The 24,323-nt window shown below is 35.4% G+C and overlaps 1 protein-coding gene across 2 annotated transcripts in view; it reads left to right on the top strand.

Annotated features, from left to right (window-relative positions):
* bwa (alkaline ceramidase) overlaps window positions 1–24,323 on the top strand; it is a 131,309-nt gene that overhangs the window by 92,170 nt on the left and 14,816 nt on the right. The window contains exon 1 of one of the 2 annotated variants that reach the window (XM_067116000.1): window positions 17,744–17,801. The exons of the other annotated variant lie outside the window; for it this stretch is intronic. The gene's annotated coding sequence lies outside the window, so the exon portion shown is untranslated. Of the gene's footprint in view, window positions 1–17,743; window positions 17,802–24,323 lie in introns of those variants that run through there. 2 annotated transcript variants of the gene reach the window in all.

Here is a 24,323-nt window from a genome sequence, read left to right as displayed (position 1 = left end):
TTGAAACTATCACAAGTTCCGAATTGGAGGACATTCTGACTCTCTCTCCCTCTCTCTCTCTCTCTCTCTCTCTCTCTCTCTCTCTCTCTCTCTCTCTCTCTCTCTCTCTCGTGTGATATTTCTATTAAAGAGCTAAAGCAATGTAAGATAATAGATTTTAATCAAACGATCTACTTTGAAAAGGATTCTCTGTCTTTTTTTTTTTTACAATAGTTGACTCTCTCTCTCTCTCTCTCTCTCTCTCTCTCTCTCTCTCTCTCTCTCTCTCTCTCTCTCTCTCTCTCTCTCTCTCTCATGTGGTATTCTTATTACGATACTGAAGCTATATAAGATCATAGATTTTAATCAAATGATCTGCCTTGAAAAAGTTTCCCATAGTCTTTTTGACAGCAAATTACCCTCTCTCTCTCTCTCTCTCTCTCTCTCTCTCTCTCTCTCTCTCTCTCTCTCTCTCTCTCTCTCTCTCTCTCTCTCTCTCTAATGTGGTATTTATATTACCGTTCTGAAACTGTATAAAGTAAATATATATATATATATATATATATATATATATATATATATATATATATATATATATATAATGTTTTATATATATATATATATATATATATAGATAGATATATGTATATATATAAACCAATACGTCATTTCCATTATGTTGGTGTGGCCCTCTAAGGTGTCAGCCTTCCAGTGCACAGCAAGGCTATCGGAATGATGTCACTAATTCCTCCTCGAACCTCGTTGCGACCCACAATTGTCGGAAACCGCCAAGTGTATAATTTGCGGCTTTGATCATCAAAGGCTCAATAGATATATTTGTGTATATATATATATATATATATATATATATATATATATATATATATATATATATATATATATATATATATATATATATATATATAGTTACATACACATACATAGCCAAAATTAGCAGGAGGCCACTCGGCAGAGTCACACTGGGCAGATGAGGGCGGGCAGGAACACACAGGAATTTGACATTTTGACAGTTTATTCCAACGTTTCGCAATACGTTATTACATCTTCAGGGAATTGTACAATAGATATAAATAAAATGTTGTGGTTTACAGGTATACTTGTCCCAGTGTGATATGGGAAATTATGTGGGATCCACGAAGCGTCTACTTAAGGTACGAGTCGACTTTCATAGGGGGGTTAGTCACAGAACGGGATGTCGCCTGTCCAACCCAGAAGCATCTAATATAAGAAATCATTCTTTAAAATGGAAACTAGCATTGAATACAAAGATTTTTCTATAGTTGGGCAGGTCAGCAACTCAAAAGACTTGTTTATTTTAGAGACGTTGAAAATAAAACTTGTTCCCATTTTAAATACTCAGTCCTCAATTGTTCAACTTTTTTAAATCTTGACTTTGATGTTGTTCTTAACGCTTCATATTGTTTTCTTTTCATTTCTGCTTTTAGTTTTACTCTAGACTTTGCTCTGGCAGGTTAGTTCCTCTCTTCCTCTTATTATTTGTTTAATTTTTTTAATGGAAACCTTTGAATAAACCTTGTTTAATTTCTTAAATGTAACTTATTGTGCTTTAATGTAACTTACTGTGTGTTTTAAGTATAATTTCCTGTTAAGTTGACTTATAGATAACTATTAATTTTAATTTTGTAAATTTTAAAAATTTTTATAAAACATTTTATTTATATCTATCGTAGAATTCCCTGAGGATGCAATAACGTATTGCGAAACTGTCAAAATGTCGAATTCCTGTGTGTTCCTGCCCGTCTTCATCTGACTAATACACACACACACACACACACGTATATATATATACATATATATATATATATATATATATATATATATATATATATATATATATATATATATATATATATATATATATATATATATATATATATATATATATATATATATATTTATATATATATGTATGTATTAGTGACGTAAAGAACATTAGAATATGCTTTTAAAAAGTTAAATAAAACAAAATACACTTAAATACAACGAAAGGTACCACACCAATGAGTACCAAAGGAGAAAGGGAACCTTGGGGTCCAACGAGAACTCACGGCAGGTACAGATGTGGGACAGAAGACCGGGAGTTTTAACTGGGGACCAATCTGTTTAATAAACAAGAATTCAATAGCGGCTGAAAATTGGTCGTTTGAGGCTCTATCCGATACGGAAAGTGCCTTTGTTCGTCACTCAACTTCTTCTACGTTGATAGTTGTGTCTTGGCGCCTTATATTTGGTCTACTTTTTTCACTTTTAGTTTTTTTGTATATTTTAAGATGTGTGTGTGTGTTCTTTTTGTCTGAGTCTCTTGATTATATATTATATTTTTAGCCGTGAAAGTGAAATAACTGTAGTCCAGAAACGTTAGTAATTTTTAAAAAATACACCTGATCGTTATGTTAAGCCACAAATATGGTACTGTGGCTTAATGAATTTGATTATAAAGAATCATGCGTCCGCATTTGACAAAATTCATATATGCATACACCAATGCACACACATACACTTATATACATATAAATACACACACACATATATATAATATATATATTATTGCTTTCATCATTACTTTTTAAAAGTCTTCATTTTTATATCAATTACTTACGTTCTTGTTGCATACAGCCATTTTGCTGGCTTACATTGAAAAGGAAATATATTCCGCGTCACATTAGTGGCAATACACATTTTTGTAAACCTACCTGGCGTAGCTTGCACACTTACGCCCTACATTGCAGCAGACCCTTAAATCAGTCTGGTAGTTGACTGGATGTTTGCATTTTCGAAGGGTCCAACGCGTTTGTCCTCAGATCCATTATTTCGTCTGTGCTTCCAAAATATCTTGGCTAGACATTTCAGACTGTGAAATATTGTGAGACTGTGAAATTCTAATAGATTGGGCGTCTTTTCACGAAAGCCCTTTTCTTAATCATAATATGAAAGTTAATCAAATTATCTTACGGTGTATATTTAATAAGATTGTGATAAAATGGTAAAAGACTTTCAGGGCCCGTGTTAATTTTATGCGATTTGAACATGTTTCCTCAGCTTATAAGCATGCAAGTCATAAAATTTCACTGATGAAAGGTTAGCTAGTTTTATCTAACTAAATTTATTCCAAAATGCGTCTGACACTGCCATAAGAAAACGGGAAATTTTGCTTGAAGCTGCTCAGGCTATGGATTAGCAACCTGGATTTTTTTTTAAGTCGTATAGCAGTGTTGATGAACTGTGGTAGTGAAATCATCATTCCAGATTTTATCGTAATTTTTTTTTGTACAAATTCTCATTTTAAGAATAAGAGAAAAGTCAGTTTCAAGTTAAATATCTTGATCTGCTTCTTGAACAATTTATAAAGTTTAGACTGTGATGAAATATAGCAATCATATCAAGAACTTTATATAAATTTATTTTCTGAATCAACTCATTTCTGCATAATTTTCATTCTATAGCCAGCAAACCAAATATTTTTACACACTTTTGACCTTACTGCCATTCACAGAATGGACATCAGAAGTCATTATTTTATGTAGGACTTAGGTCAAAGGATACTGACCCCTCCTACGGAAGAAGCAATAAATCCCCAAGTATATATCCTTCTTCCTGGTCTTTAAAATACAGCAATGTGATTGTGTCATACATAAGTGCTCTCAGAATATATAAACTAAATGTTTATCACCATTAACAGAAATATGCGTTTCATCTTTCAGCATGTCGTATGCATTAGACCCAATTTTCATCACATTTAGGATATCATTTCAGATTCCCTTTGTCATTATTTTCTTCTATATGATGCTATGTTGCGCAGCCCAACCTGCGAGATATGGAATGGGTTTCCGTGTCGAGCTAATATCTTTTGGTAAATTAGCTCTCATCTACTAGTGTAGGCTTTTCTTCTGATTTTTTTTTACCTCTCCTAACCACAGACTTACAGCAGTTGACACTAAGGTAATGACTGTATCCAAACCTTACAATATCCCTAACAGTTCACTGCAAATTTGGTTACTATTGAGAGAAAACTGTTTGATAAGTGTAGCTTACTGACTAAAAGCGGATTTTCTTTCTTATTTGGCTGTGGAGCTGTCACTTGTAACTCTCCCAGTGTACTGAATATATCCGAGTGCTTCTGAGATGAGTTACGTGCAGAGGAGGCAGCTAGTTGTGATACGTACATTGCTTCCAATAGAATTTGCATTCCTGGAGTGATCCAGCTTGGTCTGTACTAGATAAAACATTCTCAACTGCGTTGCTACTGAACAAAGTTGTATCTGCGCTTTATCTATTAGATGTTTATCAGAAGTCCCTAAAGCAGCTGTTGCCATATGAAACAGTCCCACTCATAAACAAGTGTTTAACTTAATCTAGCCTTAAGATTTGAATTAACTGAGGTTTCTTATGTGACCTCCGTTAGACCTGATTACTTAACTAACTTTGTTAAAACTGTTTAAGAGGTTGGCGATTGTTCAAGTTCCATAGATGGTTTCTGCATTCAAGTCATGAATGGGAGTATTTTTCTGCTATTATGTCTGACAGTGGCGGCCTTAGAAGAAGTACAAAGGACCCTAAGTGCTCTTTAATGTACATAGAAAGTATAACTAAGTACTAGTAATTTTTTAAAATTCACAAATATAATGTAATGTAAAATTGTATCTTACTCTACAGCATAGCAAACAACCATAATTCATAATAAAAATCGAACATTTGTGTCCCATCTCTGGAGTGGTCATGCAGTTGAATTACCGCCACTTAAAACAAAAAACAAGATTCATCAACAAGTGTGCCTTTAAATGATGTGATTATGGATTACGTTACTCAGGTAACATTTTGTTACCCTCTAATTCTGAAACTCCGTCGTACCTTACTCAGTCAGCGTATAATTGTCGAAATTGCTTAGTTCTTCTTGACCTTTGCTGGACGGCAAAGGTCATCAGTAATGGATCAATTGTGTATCTGAAAAGAAAAACATTTTCTCTTTGAAAATATGTATGTTGCGCTTAAGTATCTTAGGAACATAGTATGCATTTAGAAATTGCCTAAGTACGTACCACACATCCTTTGTTATTTCTTGAAATAAATGGAAGTAAAATTAACTCTCATGTGACATATTACAAAAGTTTTACTCAGTAATGAAAGCATAATATGTTGGAATTTTCAAAATCCGAGTAATATTGAGAGACCCATCTTGGACACATTTTTAAACCATGAATAACACGACAATCCACACGCACCCAGACAGTATAATTCTCAGAAGCTGGCATTCAGTCTTTAATGATTCCGAAGAGAAACGCCTTTGTCCTCCCGAGCATGCAAACAAGTCTTCCAACCCTTAGACTTTAATTTCAAGGTGGCGTCGCATTTAGTATCTGACAGACATTATCACGTTATATCGTTTATAGATGCGGGCATACCTCATCCAGAAAATAACAGTGACCCTGGTAGAGGTATTGCATGATGAAGGTTTTCAGTCGTATTTTTATGATCCAGACTTGTTACACTAAATGGATTATTATGTATTGAAAGAGCAGCGAAGTCCGTCGTGGACTGAAGAACAGTCCAGCAAAATGTGTTTTGCAAAAAAGCCATTAGATGCCATTTAATGAAACTGTAAGTAAATCCGCGTGAACGTTTGAAGATTCCGTTACTTTATAAAAACTACCGATCAGGATTTCACGATTGAGAATGCAGATTTTTGTGAAAGTAGTTATATATATATATATATATATATATATATATATATATATATATATATATATATATATATATATATTATATATATATATATATATATATATATATATGTGTGTGTGTGTGTGTGTGTGTGTGTGTGTGTGTGTGTATATAGCTTGTATATATATGTGTGTTTATATATATATATATATATATATATATATATATATATATATATATATATATATATATATATATATATATATATATATATATATATTACCATGACTCGTGTTTCTGTAATGCATTACAGAAATTTTTCTCAATAGTCAGTATACAGGTAAAGATGTAGATCGTATATTAGCAAGGCTTATATTGTATATTAGCTAACAGCCTTCTCTCGCTCTCTTAGCGATTAATGATAGAGGTGTCTTGAATGTCTAATTTTTGATCAGTCATTGGATACAAGTTGTAACTGTGACGCGTATTAAATAGATTACCGTATTGCGTTTAGATGCATGCGTTAGTAAGTTACTGATGAATAACACGTCAAATAACTGATAATGAATGGTATATTTATGAATGAATAGAGAGAGAGAGAGAGAGAGAGAGAGAGAGAGAGAGAGAGAGAGAGAGAGAGAGAGAGGTTTTATTAATACAGCTAGTATGGATATTTAAAATTGGTTCCTTTTTTTTCATAAATATTACATTATTAAACCTCCTTTGCCCTAGCCTCAGTATGCGTGATTGATTGCTAACATTTCAAGGCGTCGTTTGCAAACGGCAGTGATAATTTAGTAGTAGCTATCACTGTACGCGTAGTTAATCAATCTTTCCCATTTACTACCGATTTCTAGTTTCGTTCTCGTCCCGAAATCGCATTACGCGGAGGCATTCCCTTTTATCATGCAGTCGGAGTTCGATCTCCACCTCCTGGCAAATCGCCACGACATTGTGAGGACTTTTGTAACTCTTCAAGGGGGAAATCGTCTTAGCCATGCGGCGTCCTGTTTGCTCAAGCTCTTGTGGGGCGGATCCTTCAGCCAGGCACAAAGTCCTCTTGTCTTCCCTTCCTTCTTCTTTTTTCTTCCTCATCTCTCTTGCATTCTCCTCTCCTTTCTTTTCTTCCCTCTTCTTCCTCTCTTTCATTCTCCTCTCCCTTCTTTTCTTCCCTCTTCTTCCTCTTTCATTTTCCACTCCCTTCTTTTCTTCCCTCTTCTTCCTCTCTCATTCTCCTTTCCTCTCTTTTCTTCCTTCTTCTTCCTCTCTTTCATTCTCTTTTCCTCTCTTTTCTTCCTTCTTCCTCTCTTTCATTCTCTCCTCCCTTCTTTTCTTCCCTCTTCTTCCTCTGATTCTCTTCTCCCTTCTATTCTTCCCTCTTCCCTCTTGCTCTCTTTCATTCTTCTTTCTCTTCTTTCATTCCCTCTTCTTCTAGTCCCCATCTTCTCTCGTGTTCTCCTCTTCTTCTCTTCCATCGTCATCTTCTTCTTTTACGATGTCAGTGACCTTGGTATTTGTGACACTAGACACTTTACACTAAATTAATTGTCTCTATATACCTCCCCTCCCATCCTTATCCCTCTTACGACGTTGTTTCCTCTTCATGGTAGAACGATTTCTTGGTCGTTAACACAATTTCCCTCCATTCTTTCCACAATTATACTATCCCAGGAGAGAATTTTTTTTCCACCATTTATCATTCATTTTGGGGCGTAATTTGTAAACAGGGAACGCCAATAACGGATAGCAGGATGGCGGTGGGAAATTACCATCCGATTTCGTAAGTAAGATTGTTTTTGAAATACTGAGAAATGGCAGACTGGTTTGTATGATTATGAGTTATGTGGCATTTCTTCACATTTCTTGGAGACATTTAAACAGGAAAACAAGAAGACCGGAACAAGGAAAATGTCGAAATTAGTGTGAGTCAGGTGTATGAAATCAAAGTATTTCGTCATGGGGGAAACTTGGTAAGTTAAGTCATTCTGATTAGTGTTTTTGATTAGTTGTCTGTTACTGTCAGTAAAGAGATACTTGGATTATTTTTAAAAATTCTAATGTTACAGTAGTCTCTCTCTCTCCCTCTCTTTGTATATCTTACTGGATAGTTTTCAGCATTACCATGATTGCTTGCGTTAAATATAATAGGATGACTCCAGCTGAAAGCAAAACAGCTACTGCCATATTGCTGCCACATTCCTGCTTTAACAGCTGAATAAAAAATGAGCCTCAGCCGTTTTGTTATACTTACTCGGGAGGCTCATCAGCATTGTGTCCACCCCACCCGTGCCCGAACCCCTCAAAGCACTAAGCATCTTTTTCACGTATGATAACCTTTTTTACTGCATTCTCATGACATCTTTTATCTGTTGTTGAGACCTTCCTGGTCTCCTCGCTTCACCTGTTTTTGGGCTCACCTTCTCTTTGGCCCTACCATTATCTGTTATATTTACTCCCACATGTCTATGCGATTCACCCACTGCCATCCTTTCGTTATCTACAGGGGCTTCTTTTCTTAATACTTGGCTTGAAAGTACCTTCATTGCCTTACACTTCCTAACATCACCTTTCAGTAACCTCCTCCTGGAAACACTCAAAGTCTTTTATAATTTCTGCATATTTCCTTTACATCGCAATACTATCATCAACAAACACTAGTTACTCTACATTCCATTCATTATTGTACTCATCATTTTATTACTCCACCTATGAAATATTTAAAAATATGGAGATAAGACTTGTTTCGTTGTATTAGATTCACACATGCCCCAAACCAGTAAGTCTTACGTCTGCATATTCTAAAACCTGATTTGCTTTCATCATAAAACTTTTCATTTGTTTACAGCAGATTACCTTTTGTTCCGTTTATCCTCAGCTCACACCACATTGCAACAATGTGTGTTCCATCGTAAGCTTTCACTAGGGCTGTGTATGACACCTACAGATTGTCCCTTTTTTCTCAAGGACTTTCATACGGCTGTTTCATTAGTGACACTGGATCCACATACTAGCCTCGTAAAAACCCACACCGCTCTTGTCCTGTCAGTCCTTCAGTTAACTTACTTTTTCCATCAAAATCACCTTTTAATTAATAGAGCTGATATGTGAAATGTTCTTGGTTAGTTTGATGTAATCTGTTAACTCGAAGATTGTTGCAACACATGTTGTAATTAACTATTGTCTTTCCATTTTTATTAAATGTCCAGAAATTTCTATGTTGAATTCAGGTTACATGAATATACAACAAGCCGTTTTGTATTTTAAAAGGACTATTAGGTAATTTTTCTCAACCTGGCATTTTCTTTTTATTAGTATCATTATTATTAATTGTTCGTGTCGTATGTAGAATCTATAGAAAATAATTCTTTCACCATTCCTTAAAGGCCGTTACGAATAATCAACTCTCTCTCTCTCTCTCTCTCTCTCTCTCTCTCTCTCTCTCTCTCTCTCTCTCTCTCTCTTTCTCTCTCTCTCTCTCCCTCTCTCTCTCTCTCTCTCTCTCTCTCTCTCTCTCTCTCTCTCTCTCTCTCTCTCTCTCTCTCCACCAAGATCAGTGTTCCGTAAAAGCTGAGGAGTAATGACTCTCTGCTCGCTCTGTGTTACCCCTTCCCCCATTCACCTTTCTTCTCTTATTGGTCCATTTTATTTTGTTTTATTCAATATATTTATTTACTTATTTGGTATTTATCCCATCTGTTTACTTTCGATGATTTTCATATCATTATTACTGTTATTCATCCGTTCTCGTATAAGTGATTCTGATTGATTTTCATGTCATTATTCTTGTTATTCATCCGTTCTCGTATAAGTGATTCTGATTTCGACGTGTTATTAATTTCCAGTTATTTCCACTTCTTACCTATGCTTCCTTATTGTTAATCCTTGCAAGGGTTATTGAATATTTTCCTTTACATTTATCGTTCTGTTATTATCTTTCCATTTTTTCTTATATTGCACATCCGTCGTTTTATTTTCCATTTTATTTCTTTTTTTTAGATTCTGTTATTGCTGACCCTTTCTCTAAGTTTCTCATTTTTAATTGTTGTTCCTTTTATTTAGTGATTGGCTTTTTTTTTTTTTTATTGATAATATTCTTCTCACCTCTTGTTGATTCTCAAGCTTCTCCTTTTGATATATCTTTCAGTTTTCTGTTTTTTTTTTTTGGCTTTTTTTTTAACCTCTTGTTACCAGTCAGCTATTTTTCCCTCGGGTTATTTAAAGATTTTATTTTACTTCTTTCCTCTTATGTTCTTTTGATCTCACATTATTCATCATGTTCATAATGCAATTTTCTGGTGTTTTTGTTTTATACTTTTTTTCACTACCGCTTGTGCCACTCATATGTTAGCGATATTTCTCTTTTCGCATTTGTTCTTGTTTCAATCTTCCTCTTTGCATGAGTATTCCTTTTTATCTTCCTTATTTTGTTCTGATTTTCTTTTACAACTTTACCACTGCTTCTGTTTTTATTTCAACCACCTTTATCATTCCTGTTTTTTCACTTCTCTTTCTTCTTTCTTTCAATCATTTTTGTGAAGGCACATCCCCTTGATATTGATTTGGTGTGACTTTTCCTTTTAAAGGTTTTTTTTCTAGCGTCCTCCACTTTTCTATTGTTCAAATTCATTTTCCCCCCTTCTCTCTCTCTCTCTCTCTCTCTCTCTCTCTCTCTCTCTCTCTCTCTCTCTCTCTCTTCATCTCCCCTTTGTATATAATCGACTTCTTTTTGTCTTGTTTTACCTCTGCTCGACAATCGATCGATATGCGGAACCTCTTAGGTTTGTTACCCTCATTTTCCTTGTTGAACGTAAATGAAAACGGCAGCTTTCTTAACGATCAGGTTTTTCATTAGTACATTTAGTAAATGGCTCTTGCACCTTAAAGGTATTTCAAGTGAGGTGTAATACACTGGGGTGTTGGATTTTACTCTTATAGATTGAATTGCATTGATGTGTTGATATGTAATTGATTTTGTGTATGATAGGCTGATGCTCTCTCTCTCTCTCTCTCTCTCTCTCTCTGTGTGTGTGTGCGCGTGTGCGTGTGTGTGTGTGTGCTTCGCTGTACTCACATCTGAGCGCCTCGAGTACGATCCCGCGACGAGGAAGGAACAATACAAACGCTGTTCTATTAAACCCATTGTGCATCTAGTGGTTGATTAGAAATTTCACCTGGGCGTTAGCCAACTGTTGTGGGTGGCACCTTGGTAGGAAGAGGGAAGAGTAAAATGAGTTATAAAAGTATGTGACCAGTGTTTTGTCCAAATGAATACCATTGTATAATTAGAAATTGGAGGGCTTCATCGAGATAAAATTCTCCCCCCCTCCCCAGCCCCACTCCTACCGCCGGGGGAGACCTTTCATCATGAGTCTCCAGAGTACGGACAACCACAAGACATTCATAATTAATATAAGCATTTCCCTTCGGGGTTTTCCAACAGCGCGGTCGGACAGACGACACGTACCGTTCATGTTCAAGGCGCTCCATCACTCCCATTAATCTTGCACGAAACTTCTTGTTTGTTGGTTAAGAATGCAAACCCTAGTTGCTAGAATTGTTTAGAAAGACGCAGATTGAATTCATACTTGGTCGACCTTTATGAAAGAAAGGCTCAGATTCATTTTGAATGGGTTTTCCTTTGCTTAAATGAAGGGTTACATTTTTCTTATACTCTGCACCAAAATTTGTCAAATTCTCAATTCTGGTAAAAGCTTTGTAAAATTTAAGTAAGACCAATGAACTTGGAAAAAACTGATATCTTTCATTTCTCTTCTACAGTTACGTTTTGTCAAAACGTTTCCTGATGTTTGAAATTTATACTGATTATTTTTTCTAACTGTGAGCACTGCATTTTTCCATTGGCCCGCAGAAATGTGTAAAATAGTTAATGACTATCGTACTGAAAACGTTTTTTGGAGCACGTTTCATCAGAACATTCATCAAGGTTTAGGGTGCTAAGGCTGACAGTGTATCTCACATGGTGCACTGTATGTATCACTAAAGGTTGTTTGTAACATCCCTTTGGCTCCTAACTGCACTCATTTTTTAGCCCTTTGCTTTATCCCGATTGATGCTTCCTTTCATCCATCTCGCTGTCCAACTTCTCTCACCAGTAATTCTAAGTGTAGCTGTGGGGATTTCTCCCAGTTTCACCTTTAGATCCACGACCTTCATCTAATTTATTTTCTTGACCTTTGTCTTGCTGTCCAACCACTCCAACTCTCTCTTTAACTGCCTTGAGCGCTGAATGGCTGAAAGTGCCCACGTTTGGCTTTATAGCCTAAATTTCGTGACACGAGAACATATATCAGATATTTTTTCTTGCCTGTACTAGCGACCCAGTCGTCGGTATTAGAGCAACAGTTTAACACCTGTGGTGAGTTTGCTTCGTTACGTAACATCTATAATGTTATTTTCAATAATGACGAAACAGGTATCAAGTTTAAGTGCTCCATGTCTTAGCAATTTCGCTCGCTATGTTAACTCTGGCTGAGTCTTTTAGGGGCAGTTCAATGTATTATTTTGTTAAATTTTGCAATAATGGGAATTTGAGAGTCAAAGGTTTATTGAAAAGTCTGGGAACACCTATTTAATTCCCTAGTTTCCCTTAAGTATTTAACGATGTCATCGTTTTATTAATGTTGCTGAATAACTGAAGGCCAGTCATGCCAATATTGGTCGATCCTTTGACTGTTTTCTGATTTCTATTTTGTCAGACTCAAAGTAAAAGTCGTTTGGTTCCATTCTTCCTTTTTACAGAAGTAGTGTTTGTCACTTCTTCCCTCCTTGGATTGATAAGACCCTCTCCCCCCTTCCTATTTCTTTGCTCCCCTCAGTGCCATCCAGTCCACTTTATAGTAAGCGAGGACCTTGGGGATACGAGTCATCCGTCTTATGATAATGTTCGTCTTGATGTTATAGATCAGTTGCTCATTCGTGTTTTTCATTTTATACGAAAAGTATTTCGGATTAGTTACATATGTATATATATACATATGTATACACAAACATATATACTTACATACACACATATACACAAATATATATACTTACATATATAAATATATATATACTATATATATATATATATATATATATATATATATATATATATATATATATATATATATATATATATATATATATATATATAGTAGATATGAAGTGAGTATATGAACGTAATGACAAAAGTAGATTTACGGTGTTTTATCTCCTAAATACAAAAATTGATTATGCATCAAAAGCTTCGTCATCTCTGCTACCGTATACCTTCATTCAACAGATTTCTGTAGGCACTGTAGATGAGTCATTTGCCGTCAATTGACCCTTATGAAATTTAGACGATATCGAGAACAAGGACCTCTGACCACAAGTGTTTCAATCTCTCTCTCTCTCTCTCTCTCTCTCTCTCTCTCTCTCTCTCTCTCTCTCTTTGTTGCCGTTCATTGCACCTGTCGTATAAATTCCACAGACCTTCTTTACTTACAATTTTTATTACATTTACCTTAGTCGATAATCATTGACCGATAATGACAACAGAACGTTATTATTTAATAGGCACCAGTATGTCTCTGAAGTAATACAGTGGCGGGGGCAATAAAGCCTTACGATTACGCGCGATGAGAGAGAGAGAGAGAGAGAGAGAGAGAGAGAGAGAGAGAGAGAGAGAGAGAGAGAGAGGTTGGGTTACTTGTCCCTTTAGTATTTTCATTCTCTCTTTGTGCTGACTGCTGGATTTTTTTATACAATCATTTGCCTGATGTCCCGAGGCGATAGGCAGTCTTGGAAAAAGACGTCAGGCGTTTTTGTTTCGTTATGGGTGATCATTGATTCTCTTTTATTACTCCATAAAAACTTGGGTCGTAAATGGATTATCTCACGCATGCATCTCGAAACTTCTTTACATTCGCGGCCGTGCACAGGCGCACGCGCATGCATTGAACCACACAGGCGCACACACATGTATGTATATATTTATATATATATATATATATATATATATATATATATATATATATATATATATAAATTATATATATATATATATATATATACTATATATATATATATATATATATATATATATATATATTTATATATATGTATATACACATATATATACAAACGTATATATATGTATATACATGTATATATATACACATATACATACATACATACATACATACATACATACATACATACATACATACATACATACATACATACTGTATATGTATTTATAAACGTTATCTCTTGACCCCAACAAATGCAAAGGGAAAGCAGGAATATAGGCCAGTGAATGTTAATATAGATAACGAAAGCATGTGAGCTGCTGGTTTGCATGCTCATTTGGGATTAAATATAACACATGTTGGTGGTAAGATGAAAGAGGTGAAACACGGAAGTGTGTCAAAGATTGGGAAAATTTTGAATGTCTATGAATCTATGAACCCCAAGGTGGCAATGTATGGGCGTGAAGTATAAATGTTAATTGGGTATGAAAGAAAAAGGTTGAAGCTGTTGAGGTGAGTTGCATGCTTAGTACATTTAGTTTGAGACGTGACGGTGAGGAATGCGCAGAAGCGTAAATAATAGATATATCAGAGTACTTTGAGGCTGTCTGTTCATGTGGGAAGAACGGAAGAAAATCGGTTTGTTAAAAGAGTGCAGATTTCAGCAGTGATGAGGGGCAGGCGGAGAGAAAGCCCCAGAAATTGTTGTAGTGAGTGCAAGATATAGATCGGTTGCACAGTGTGTGTACGAGTATGTGTAGTGGGATTCGATCCACTGGTGATGAGTGTGTAGGTTTATGAAGGGGTTAATGTTGTGGAAGGTTTTCACCGATTTATCGCGTTTTTTTTTTTTTGCTCACTTGAAACCACCTCCTGTTATGGGAAAGTGCATAATTGTGAAAACCCATGCATTTTATGGAAGGCATATAGTAGGCTTTAGATTAGCAAAGTACGACAGACAACTAATGGATTGATAGAGAGAAGAATACTGTAGGTGTAGAACCAGAGGAAAGCTTGTGGATTAGTTGTATGTTAGAAAAATTAATTCTATGGAAAAACTGAGAATAAAAGGAAAAATCCGATGCGTAGCCTTAAAAAACTTATCATAGGAATTATGAATGCAGAGTTAAAGGGACTGAAATCAGGGGTAAATGTCATGAAAGGCATTTGAATCTTAGAACTATATTCCAAAGCAAAACTCTTGCTTCTGATTATGATCATTGGAGCGTCTCGCAAGTACCATGTCAGAACTGACCATTTTTTTGTATATAAGAAGTCTGTTCAAAAAAGAAAATGTATGTTCTTCAGTAATAGATACATCGGTCACGCTATTCCTTCCCCCACAGGGCCTTTTGCAGTTTCATCGTAACCAGGTAGCTATATTTCAGCATTACACACCGACGTACGAAAATAATAATTATAATAATAATAAAGAGCACTGAACATTCTCTAACGAAGTGTCGACATTATACATTCAGAGAATCCTTTCCAGTGAATAACAGTACCCGGAGCTGGGCCAGCCCTAGGAGAGCTGTTAATCAGCTCAGTGGTCTGGTAAAACTAAGGTATACTTAACTTTTGGACCTATTGCAATACAGAAGCCAATTAATAGGTTAATAGTTGAGCTTCAGTTCGTGAAAGCCAGACCCCAATTTAGAATCCATGCGTCGATGGCTCACATGACAAAGCAAATCACAGGACCCGAAGAGGTACAAGTAATGTTAGAGAGTTTTCTGAACACTGGGGCCACTGTCACAAAGACATGGCACTGAATACTATTAATAAGATATGCAATTTCCTGTTACTCTTAATAATGTTAATAAAATATTGACGAACACACACGTTCCAGGTAACCATAGGAGAAAAAAACCCATTAGGTGATATTGTGAATATAACGCGATGAAATTTATTGTTACTCTTAATATTGTTGATAAATTATTGACGAACATTCACGTTCCAAGTAACCATAGGAGAAAAAACCCATTAGGTGATATTGTGAATATAGCGCGATGAAAATAGTAACATAAATTTCACGCAATAGTCTTTCTATCCTATGATTATTATTGTTATATTATTCTTTTTCTTCGCGGTGTTCGAATGTTAATATGGCGTTGACTACTACTGTTATGATTATTATGACTTTTACCAGTATTGCCATTCGACTGTATCAAAAGGTTTTATTTTAAGTGTTATTATAATAATTTTTTTTATTGTTATTATTCTTTTTTTCTATTTTCTCTGATTTTGATCAAACTCGGTAAGTAGGTACTTTGAACGTGGCTATTTTCCTCGAGTATTTTTTACCTTTATTTGCAACGTTGTCATTCAGTTATAAAGCCAAAATTTCAGCATTTAACTTCAGAAGAGGAAACAACTATATTATTATTACAGTCACCTCTATTACCTTCAGCAAACGAAGTATTTATCAAAGAGTTCTGAATGAGTCATATGCTGCGATGATGACAATTAAGTACAATAACGTTATGTTATGTCACTGTTGACTGGTAGTATCCGATTGTCAGAATAGGTGTGGTTGAAATATAGTTGAAATAGATCATTTTTAGTTGATATTACTTTCATTTTTGGTTACCATGCGCTTATGAAGAACCATGTATTGAGAGTATGAAAGTCGCTTAGTATGAGGAAAAACACCTATGCTCTAAAAGTTATACCAAATGTATTAAATGAATCTGAATTCATGGTCAGGTGGATAACGTGATCTCTTCCTGTTACCGCGGATGCGGGTTCGAATCTTGTTACACGTCAGAATTTCTTTAATTCTTCTCTCTGGATCTCAGGCTTTGTAGTGACAAGCGTATCCAAAAAGTGTGAAGAAATCGAGAAGATGGCGTTGTGGTTGCTACAATTACGTTCCTCAGTCGTATGTTTAACCTTGACTTTAGGTCAGAATAAAAGGTATTGAAGACTTTAGATTGACAATGTTATCTCTGGACCTAAATTTAATCTGGAGCTATATGTCAACAAAACGTGCAACATGATGAACTCATAACTCTTCGATTTCCTAGTATTTCTAGATAAATTTTATAATGAGAACCTTGCAATCCGATCTTGAAAAACTCTTTTTTTGCCCAGGCTTCAGAATAAGGTCATTGAGATATTGAGTTCAACGTTATGAAGCTGAACCACCAGTAAATCAAGAAACAATGAGTTCAGTTTGTTGGGTTTATATATATATATATATATATATATATATATATATATATATATATATATATATATATATATATATACATACATACATACATACATACATACATACATACATACATACATACATACATACATACATACATACATACATACATACATATTCCCTGGGTGTTGGTATGATTTGTAACTTTCAGTGACCAGTCAGAACAGATTAAGTAGGATATGTATTGAAGACGTCTGCATTACACTATCAGCGTGTTTCGCATGGAAAAAGTGCTCCCAGAACCCTACCCTCGCAAGCGAGTGAGTCAGTTTTTGTGATAATATCAGTGTTTTTTTTTTCCTCTCTTTTTTATCAAGTAGGGTATCATGTAAAGATTTGTTTCAGATTAAGTGGTCTTGCGTGTTTGTTTCTTATTGAAGTCGGTGTAGATATTATACCTGTATCCACTGAGAATGTTGTACGCATGTTTTGTTAATAGCGTGATGTAGGGTATATTGGTTTGTCTTAGGGAATAATCTTTGTGCTTACTACATGTTTTGTGGCTGTATATTGTGTGTTTTATAGAGAGAGAGAGAGAGAGAGAGAGAGAGAGAGAGAGAGAGAGAGAGAGAGAGAGAGAGAGAGAGAGAGATGTCGAATACTTTTTTTTTTTGCCAGTGACGATAGCATGCACAGTTTATCCTTGCTATCAGCATTACGACAGTATTCACGTCAACCATTGCGTGATAAGGCAGGACAAAGGAGGGTAAACAAGTATCGTGCTTCTTTGTATGTCGATGATTGTTATCACAACTTATACTTTGAAGAATCCCGACTTCGCTTGACTTTTGTACCGATAGTTGCACACATCATGGTTCCAGACCCCAGTGTCGTTTTTGTTGTGCTTGCGAGCGGAATCCAAGTCTTGAGTCTTAATTAGTCTTTTGCTCTTATTGGTAAGCGTGACGCTTGTACACGGTCAAGAAAGTTCTTCTAGATCGTTCGCTTGGATAACCATTTGTTCATATTGATATAATCTGGATACAACTTCCACTTACTTCGTTAACGTTTCAGCTCACACAGAGAAAGGCTTTAGGTGATTTCTGCTTTTCCAAATATTTATCATAGGAATTGTCAGGAAGTTTCTATCGAAGAGTATAAGATAGACACATTTTTGCAAATGCGTTTACACTTGATTCCACGCACAACAACGCACGGACATTAACGTTAGATTTACTCACGTAGTTCACCTATCGTTAAATGTGCTCAGTGCAAAGGGAAAAAATTAGACAAGGTATTTGTGAAATGTCAAACATGGAGTCAGAGACGCGTTGGAATTTAAACAATAAGAAGATTTTTTTTTTCAGTCATCCAAGGTAGTCTTGATAGGTACAGGATAACAGACTTGAATTGCTACTCTTTCTAGGATAGTACTGATTCCTGGTGCTAAATATTGGGGTGAAATTAAATTCCAATATAACCAGTCGGAAAAGTTAACTTCATTACCCAGCGCTGTTGTTCCTTAACCTTCCGGTTTTTTCCTTCAAGGAATCTTTGCTGCCCATGATGTAGATAATGTGTCATATGTACTTAAAAACATCACATATCTCATGTAAATAGTTAAGAATAGGTTTACGTAATTCTAAAACTAATAATCCGTGAAGTATGATAAAGACGCATGCTACGAAAACGCCAAAGCGATTTATGTAACTCCTAACAAAATACCATCCAGTCACATTAAACAAGTGTTACAAAAGTCCGATTCATTTTGTAAAAAGAAAAGGAAAGCTAGTTTTGAGACACGGTTAACAAAACATGGCCTACCCAGTCAGTGGTGGAGTTCATGGGGCGAAACATATTATTCCAAACTTATCATCCTCTTTATGCCGATATTGAAAACAAACGACTGACTTCTATATTTTCAAAATTTGACTATAGTGGACAAAAATAGAAGCATAATTCGGGGTGCTAATTATATCGCCATTGCGAATCGAGTAAACATGATTAAAAAAAAAGTGGAAAAGTTTTTATCGTTATTCGCTATTTTTCTGCTGAGTCTGCATAAGATCTGGTAATGTCCTGGAGCTTTGTCAGCTACGCATGCGAATTGAGGTCACCAATTTACGAGGTACTCAAATTCAAAAGTACGTTGTGATTATTGAAGGTAACGAACCCTTTGATTTGATTGTGCGCTATCTGTCAATTCACTCTTGTAAATGAGCTTGACTTGCACAAAAATAAGAGTTAAGTATACCTTTGTTTAACCAGACCACTGAGCTGATTAACAGCTCTCCTAGGGCTGGCCCGAAGGATTAAACTTATTTTACGTGGCTTAGAACCATTTGGTTACCTAGCAACGGGACCTACAGAGCTTGTTGTGGAATCCGAACCACATTATAGCGAGAAATGAATTTCTATCACCAGAAATAAATTCCTCTAATTCTTCATTGGGCGGCCGGAGATTCGAACTCGGTCCCAGCAGTGTGCTAGCCGAGAACTATACCGACCTGTCCAACGAGGAACTTTGACTTGCACAGACATATGGTGTTCGTATAAGCTGAAATGAATTCTTATTGTTTGTTAGTCTGTCGTGGGTAACTCACTGGAAAACGTATTTGAATATAGTAGTAAATCGAGAAGGTAAGAGTCCAGTGTATGAGAATCGTATTTCCATATTTGAAGAGGTGTGATGCTTATAATATCCACCTTGACAGACCAAATTACGCAGCTTATTCGTATACCCAAAAGGACTGGGTTGAAAGAATGTTTTTGAAGAAAATTTAGGACAGAATTGTCTTCGTAGTATTACACCCTCTTTATGTGTGAATAAGTCATATGGTGCGATGCATAATATATGTAGAGCGAGACATAATTTCGGTCAAGTGCTATGCATGATTGGGCTTGTTCATGCCCGTGTCGTAAATGGTGACTGTTGCGTGTTCAGTAATAACTAACTCAGCTTTCGCAAACAAAAGCAGCCGTCAAAGCAATGTTCTTGGTCGCACTTCCAGAGAACAAAGAACAGCACGTTGTGAACTGAAGTATTCTATTGCAGTCTGAATTATTGTTCTTTTCATGTAAATAATTCTCTTATGATTTATACATTTCCTATATGAATATTTTTAACTAATGCTGTAGAATGCGTTTCGAAATTAGAATGTTTCAATATTACTTGATTACAGTAAAACTAAGGTGTGGGAGAAAAAAATTGTTTCAAAATGCAAAATGTACCATCGAAGATATCACAGCACAGGTCAATAAATGATATACAAACAATTATATATATATATATATATATATATATATATATATATATATATATATATATATATATATATATATATATATATATATATATATATATATATATATATATATATATATATATATATAGTTATCCCTTTTTTCTCTTATAAAAAAAACAGGGTTCAGATCCCACTCCTAATCAGAGATACTGCACTCTTTGAAAGGATGGAGGGGATGGGGGTTAGCCAATAAACTAACTTTTCTCCAGGCACATTTCAATTATGTAGCCTAAAATTTCATGGGTTCTTAACTTTTTTAAAATGACGAGTATATACCTAGCTGTTTTCCGGTTAATTATGGGAGCACCACCACAATTTTGGTAAAATGTAAAGCATTCCCTTAGGTAAGATTTATTTTAAATCTCAAAAAGGCTTTCAGTTACTTGCACACATGATTCACAAATAAAACATGTACAAATCGGATATTCTGCATATGGAAATATAATGGCATACATAGGAAGTATGTTGGACTTTTTAGGACACGCACTATTGAAACAGTTTTTTTAAACGAATAATAGATTAAAAACTAATCATTTTTTCAAATTTTTCAAATAGATTTGAAAATTTTGCAAAAGACTTGTTATACTATCTCAGAAATAGACAGATAGCGTGAGTTCCACGAATGCACCTTGCACGAGAGCTATGCAATCTCATGTTGTACATTTACAGATAAATACATGATTCCACACTACACAGAATATACCCTCTTTGTATGCATATTTTTTTTTTTATTAAATTCTGTATTAAAAACAGAATTTAATGGGGAATAGCATAGCAAAACCATTAATTCTCTATGGAAATATGTAATAAGTAAAGTTTGAAAATAAACTGTTTCGATAGAAAAAATTACTTTAAAAGATTAGATTCATGTAGTTTTTCCTGATTCTCATGAATAAGTACACAACACGTTGAATACAGTAAAGTACAGATTTTTCCAATTTAAAAATGTACTTGCATGCTGTGATATTCGTGAAAAAAATTACCGATTTTTGGTGCAAACGCAACTAAAGTTGCAACTGAGTGGGAAACCAAACCAAAGAGGAACCACCTGATTGCAATAGCAGTCCCCGCCCTCTCTCTCTCTCTCTCTCTCTCTCTCTCTCTCTCTCTCTCTCTCTCTCTCTCTCTCTCTCTCTCTCTCTGGTAAAAAGACATAACATGGATGAGAATGTTATGGCTAGCCTGAATTTTTTTTCTAATAAACTTGTAGTAATTTACTTTAAAAAAAACTTATTCTTCGTAGTCGAGCTGCAAACTTTGTAAATATTGTTCTTTTTAATAGAGCCTTTTTTTTTTTGTAAAGAACCAGCGGAAGTGCAGATTGCTCAGGAAAGTTCATCAGTGTTATGTTTACTGGTATGCAGTCTACACACGTTACTCGGCTGTTATCTAATATTTCATAACAAATTAGTAATATCTAAAACTACTTGCAATGAAAAACTGGCCTCAGCTTCTTTTTATGCATTTATAATTAGCAGTTAAGCTTGTACCATCGCAAACATTCTAACCAATGCCTTTTTTCAACGATAATTTTGGAAGAAAAATGGCCTTTATTATTTTAGAGCTGTTCCGATTCTGTTTATAAGGCGAATTGTGTTGTTTTATCTTCCTCTTTCTTGCTCAGCGGGAAGGAAGAAATATATAATAATAACTTTAAAACCATCCTTTGCAAAGAGGTAATGAAGGCTGCGTAACTTAACTACCTACCAACGTTGTTTGTTAGAGACAATTATTAAGTCATCAGCAGAGATGCGCCAATTGCTGCTTGCTGTGTTAACGACAGTTCGAGCCAGTTACAGCAGTTTCCGGTGTTTTCTGGCTTTCAGAGGTATTGAGAGTGTGAGCTGGCAATATTTAATGTAAACTTCTCGTCACGAGAGGGAATTTTTTGCATGCTTCATAACGCCATTCTTTGGTGCAGTTCTTGGAAGCCAAGTAAGTTGTTTTTTTGAGGTTTAAGATTGGGCTGGCTTTTGCTCCTAGTACAGCCCGTATCAGCTCGCTAATCTTGTCTGTGTGTTTGTCTAGCGTAAGCTGGCTTTGTGCCAGCACGGGCTCTTGCTCCTTGGCACCCCGTAACATACAGAGTTCCTGCCAATGAGAGTGTAATATAAAACTAAAAAAAGAGACATTACAAGCATTATCATACAGTTCACTTCATTCTAAACCACCTGGGGTGTACCGTCAGTAAGAGAGAAGGCGTTACAGCAGCAAGTCCCAATAAGTAGAAGGACCCGGGAAGGAAATGCAAATTTTAATTAGACTGGAAGAAGCAAAAACTCCATATATACTGTAGTATTCAGCTCCAGTAGGGAAATGATGCCGATGTTGTTTTTATTTAAGGACTTTAAAGCGGAAATCTGAGAATGAGTACTATATATTATATACCAACGTTTATATAATATATACCTTGGTATTATTCACATTAGCCAATCATTTCAGCGTTATTAAATAAGCCAGTATCGATATGACACGCGATTAATCGTAAGTGGTTACTTGTAATTAATGAGTGACGTCATGATATCCAACCAATCGCGATATGGACGTGGCGCTGGTCAGAGTTCTCCGATGAAGTGAAGTGACGTAAGACGGGAGCAATGGTATTAGCAAAAATAGCCAAATGGACTTTTAAATTTTGATTTTAATTCAGATTCTTACAAAGTGTTTGATGATCTATATGATGATTATCCCATATTACCGGCAGTTTGAATCAGAGAAATTCCAGATTTATTTTTGCTTCTAGGATAAAACAAGGAACAAAACAAAATGCATTTTTTTAACCTTCATAATGTAATGAATCGATTTTCAGAAGACTGTTTCTTAAGTTACCTTACATTGTTGAAACTACATGATTTTCAGCTCGTGAAAAACTCCGGAAGTGTTTGTAAAAAATATGTATTTACAAATGTCATATCTTTGAAAATAGAGATCATATATGTCTTGTGTGAATACGTTCATGAAAGTAATTTGCTGATTTTTCTATTGAGTGAGCCACAACCTTTTTCAGGAGGATGCATATACTCATTTATTTCCAGTAGGCGTTTCATCTGGTCTTGTTTACTATCTCTACAGATATCCAATATATATAGGTTAAAGTTACCTAACATACATGTGGTGAGATAGGAAGCATTATCGCCTACAAAGTGAGAAAGGTCCCGGTTCAAATTCTTGCGGAGGAATAATCTTTGACTCATTTTATACCAGTTTTGACCTGGACCGTTAGTTAGCTACCTGGCAGTTAGACGACCAGGGTTTTAGAAAATGAGCTTGGTGCTAGCATCCTTTTCACAGCTAACTTGCTCAGAACTGTAAGTCTAACGTTCTGGCGCTACGCCCTTTAAGGGGAGAAAGAAACATGATGGAACATACATACATAAATACATACATAACTACATACATAATGTGTACATATATAATGTGTATATATATAAATTATAAAAACACACATATATATAAGCACATATGCGTGTGCATTTGTTTGTATCATGTATATACGTTCACGTTTCCCAAACCCTTTGTTGACACGAGCCTTAAATAACCTTACATCTACAACCGCAAAACAAATAACGTATAAATCAAAGAAGGATGACAGTCACCGAGTTCTAGAGCAGCATTAGATTTCGTTTCAGTCGTCGGTAGATTGTACGTACCAAGGTCTAAAGAATATTCTTTAGACCTTGGTACGTACTTCCGGTCATGACAGTGGATGTGAACTTCAAAGGTGCCGCTGAGCAATGAAATTAATATTTCTGCCGTATTTCCCAGGAATCTCATTAAGCCTCAGAGGTGGGAAGTTCTGCCTCCACTGCGGACACTATGTAATCAGGTGCAATGCCTTTGGGTCATTACCATTGAATATATGATGATGAATACGCTTAACTGAGCCAGGAATTAGAGAGGTATTACTGAGATTCCATGTTTTAGCAGAAACTTTAGCTGCTTAATTAATGAATTTGGTTACATTTTGTATTTTTATTCAGCAAGTACACACATATATATGGAACAAGATAAATAGCTATTGCTTAGTGAGCAAGATCCTTAGAAAAGACTGGCTATATGCAGAAAGAAAACACTGGAGAGAGATTAGTTTTAAAACAAATATATACCTCTACATAAACAGCAATTAAGAAATAGTGGAAAATCAAACAGGGATCAAACAGGCAAAGATATGAA

This window comes from Macrobrachium rosenbergii, chromosome 14, assembly GCF_040412425.1.
Source record: "Macrobrachium rosenbergii isolate ZJJX-2024 chromosome 14, ASM4041242v1, whole genome shotgun sequence".
NCBI lineage: Eukaryota > Metazoa > Arthropoda > Malacostraca > Decapoda > Palaemonidae > Macrobrachium > Macrobrachium rosenbergii.
Note: the sequence above shows the minus strand (reverse complement) of the source record. Positions and strands in the feature narration are given on the sequence as shown.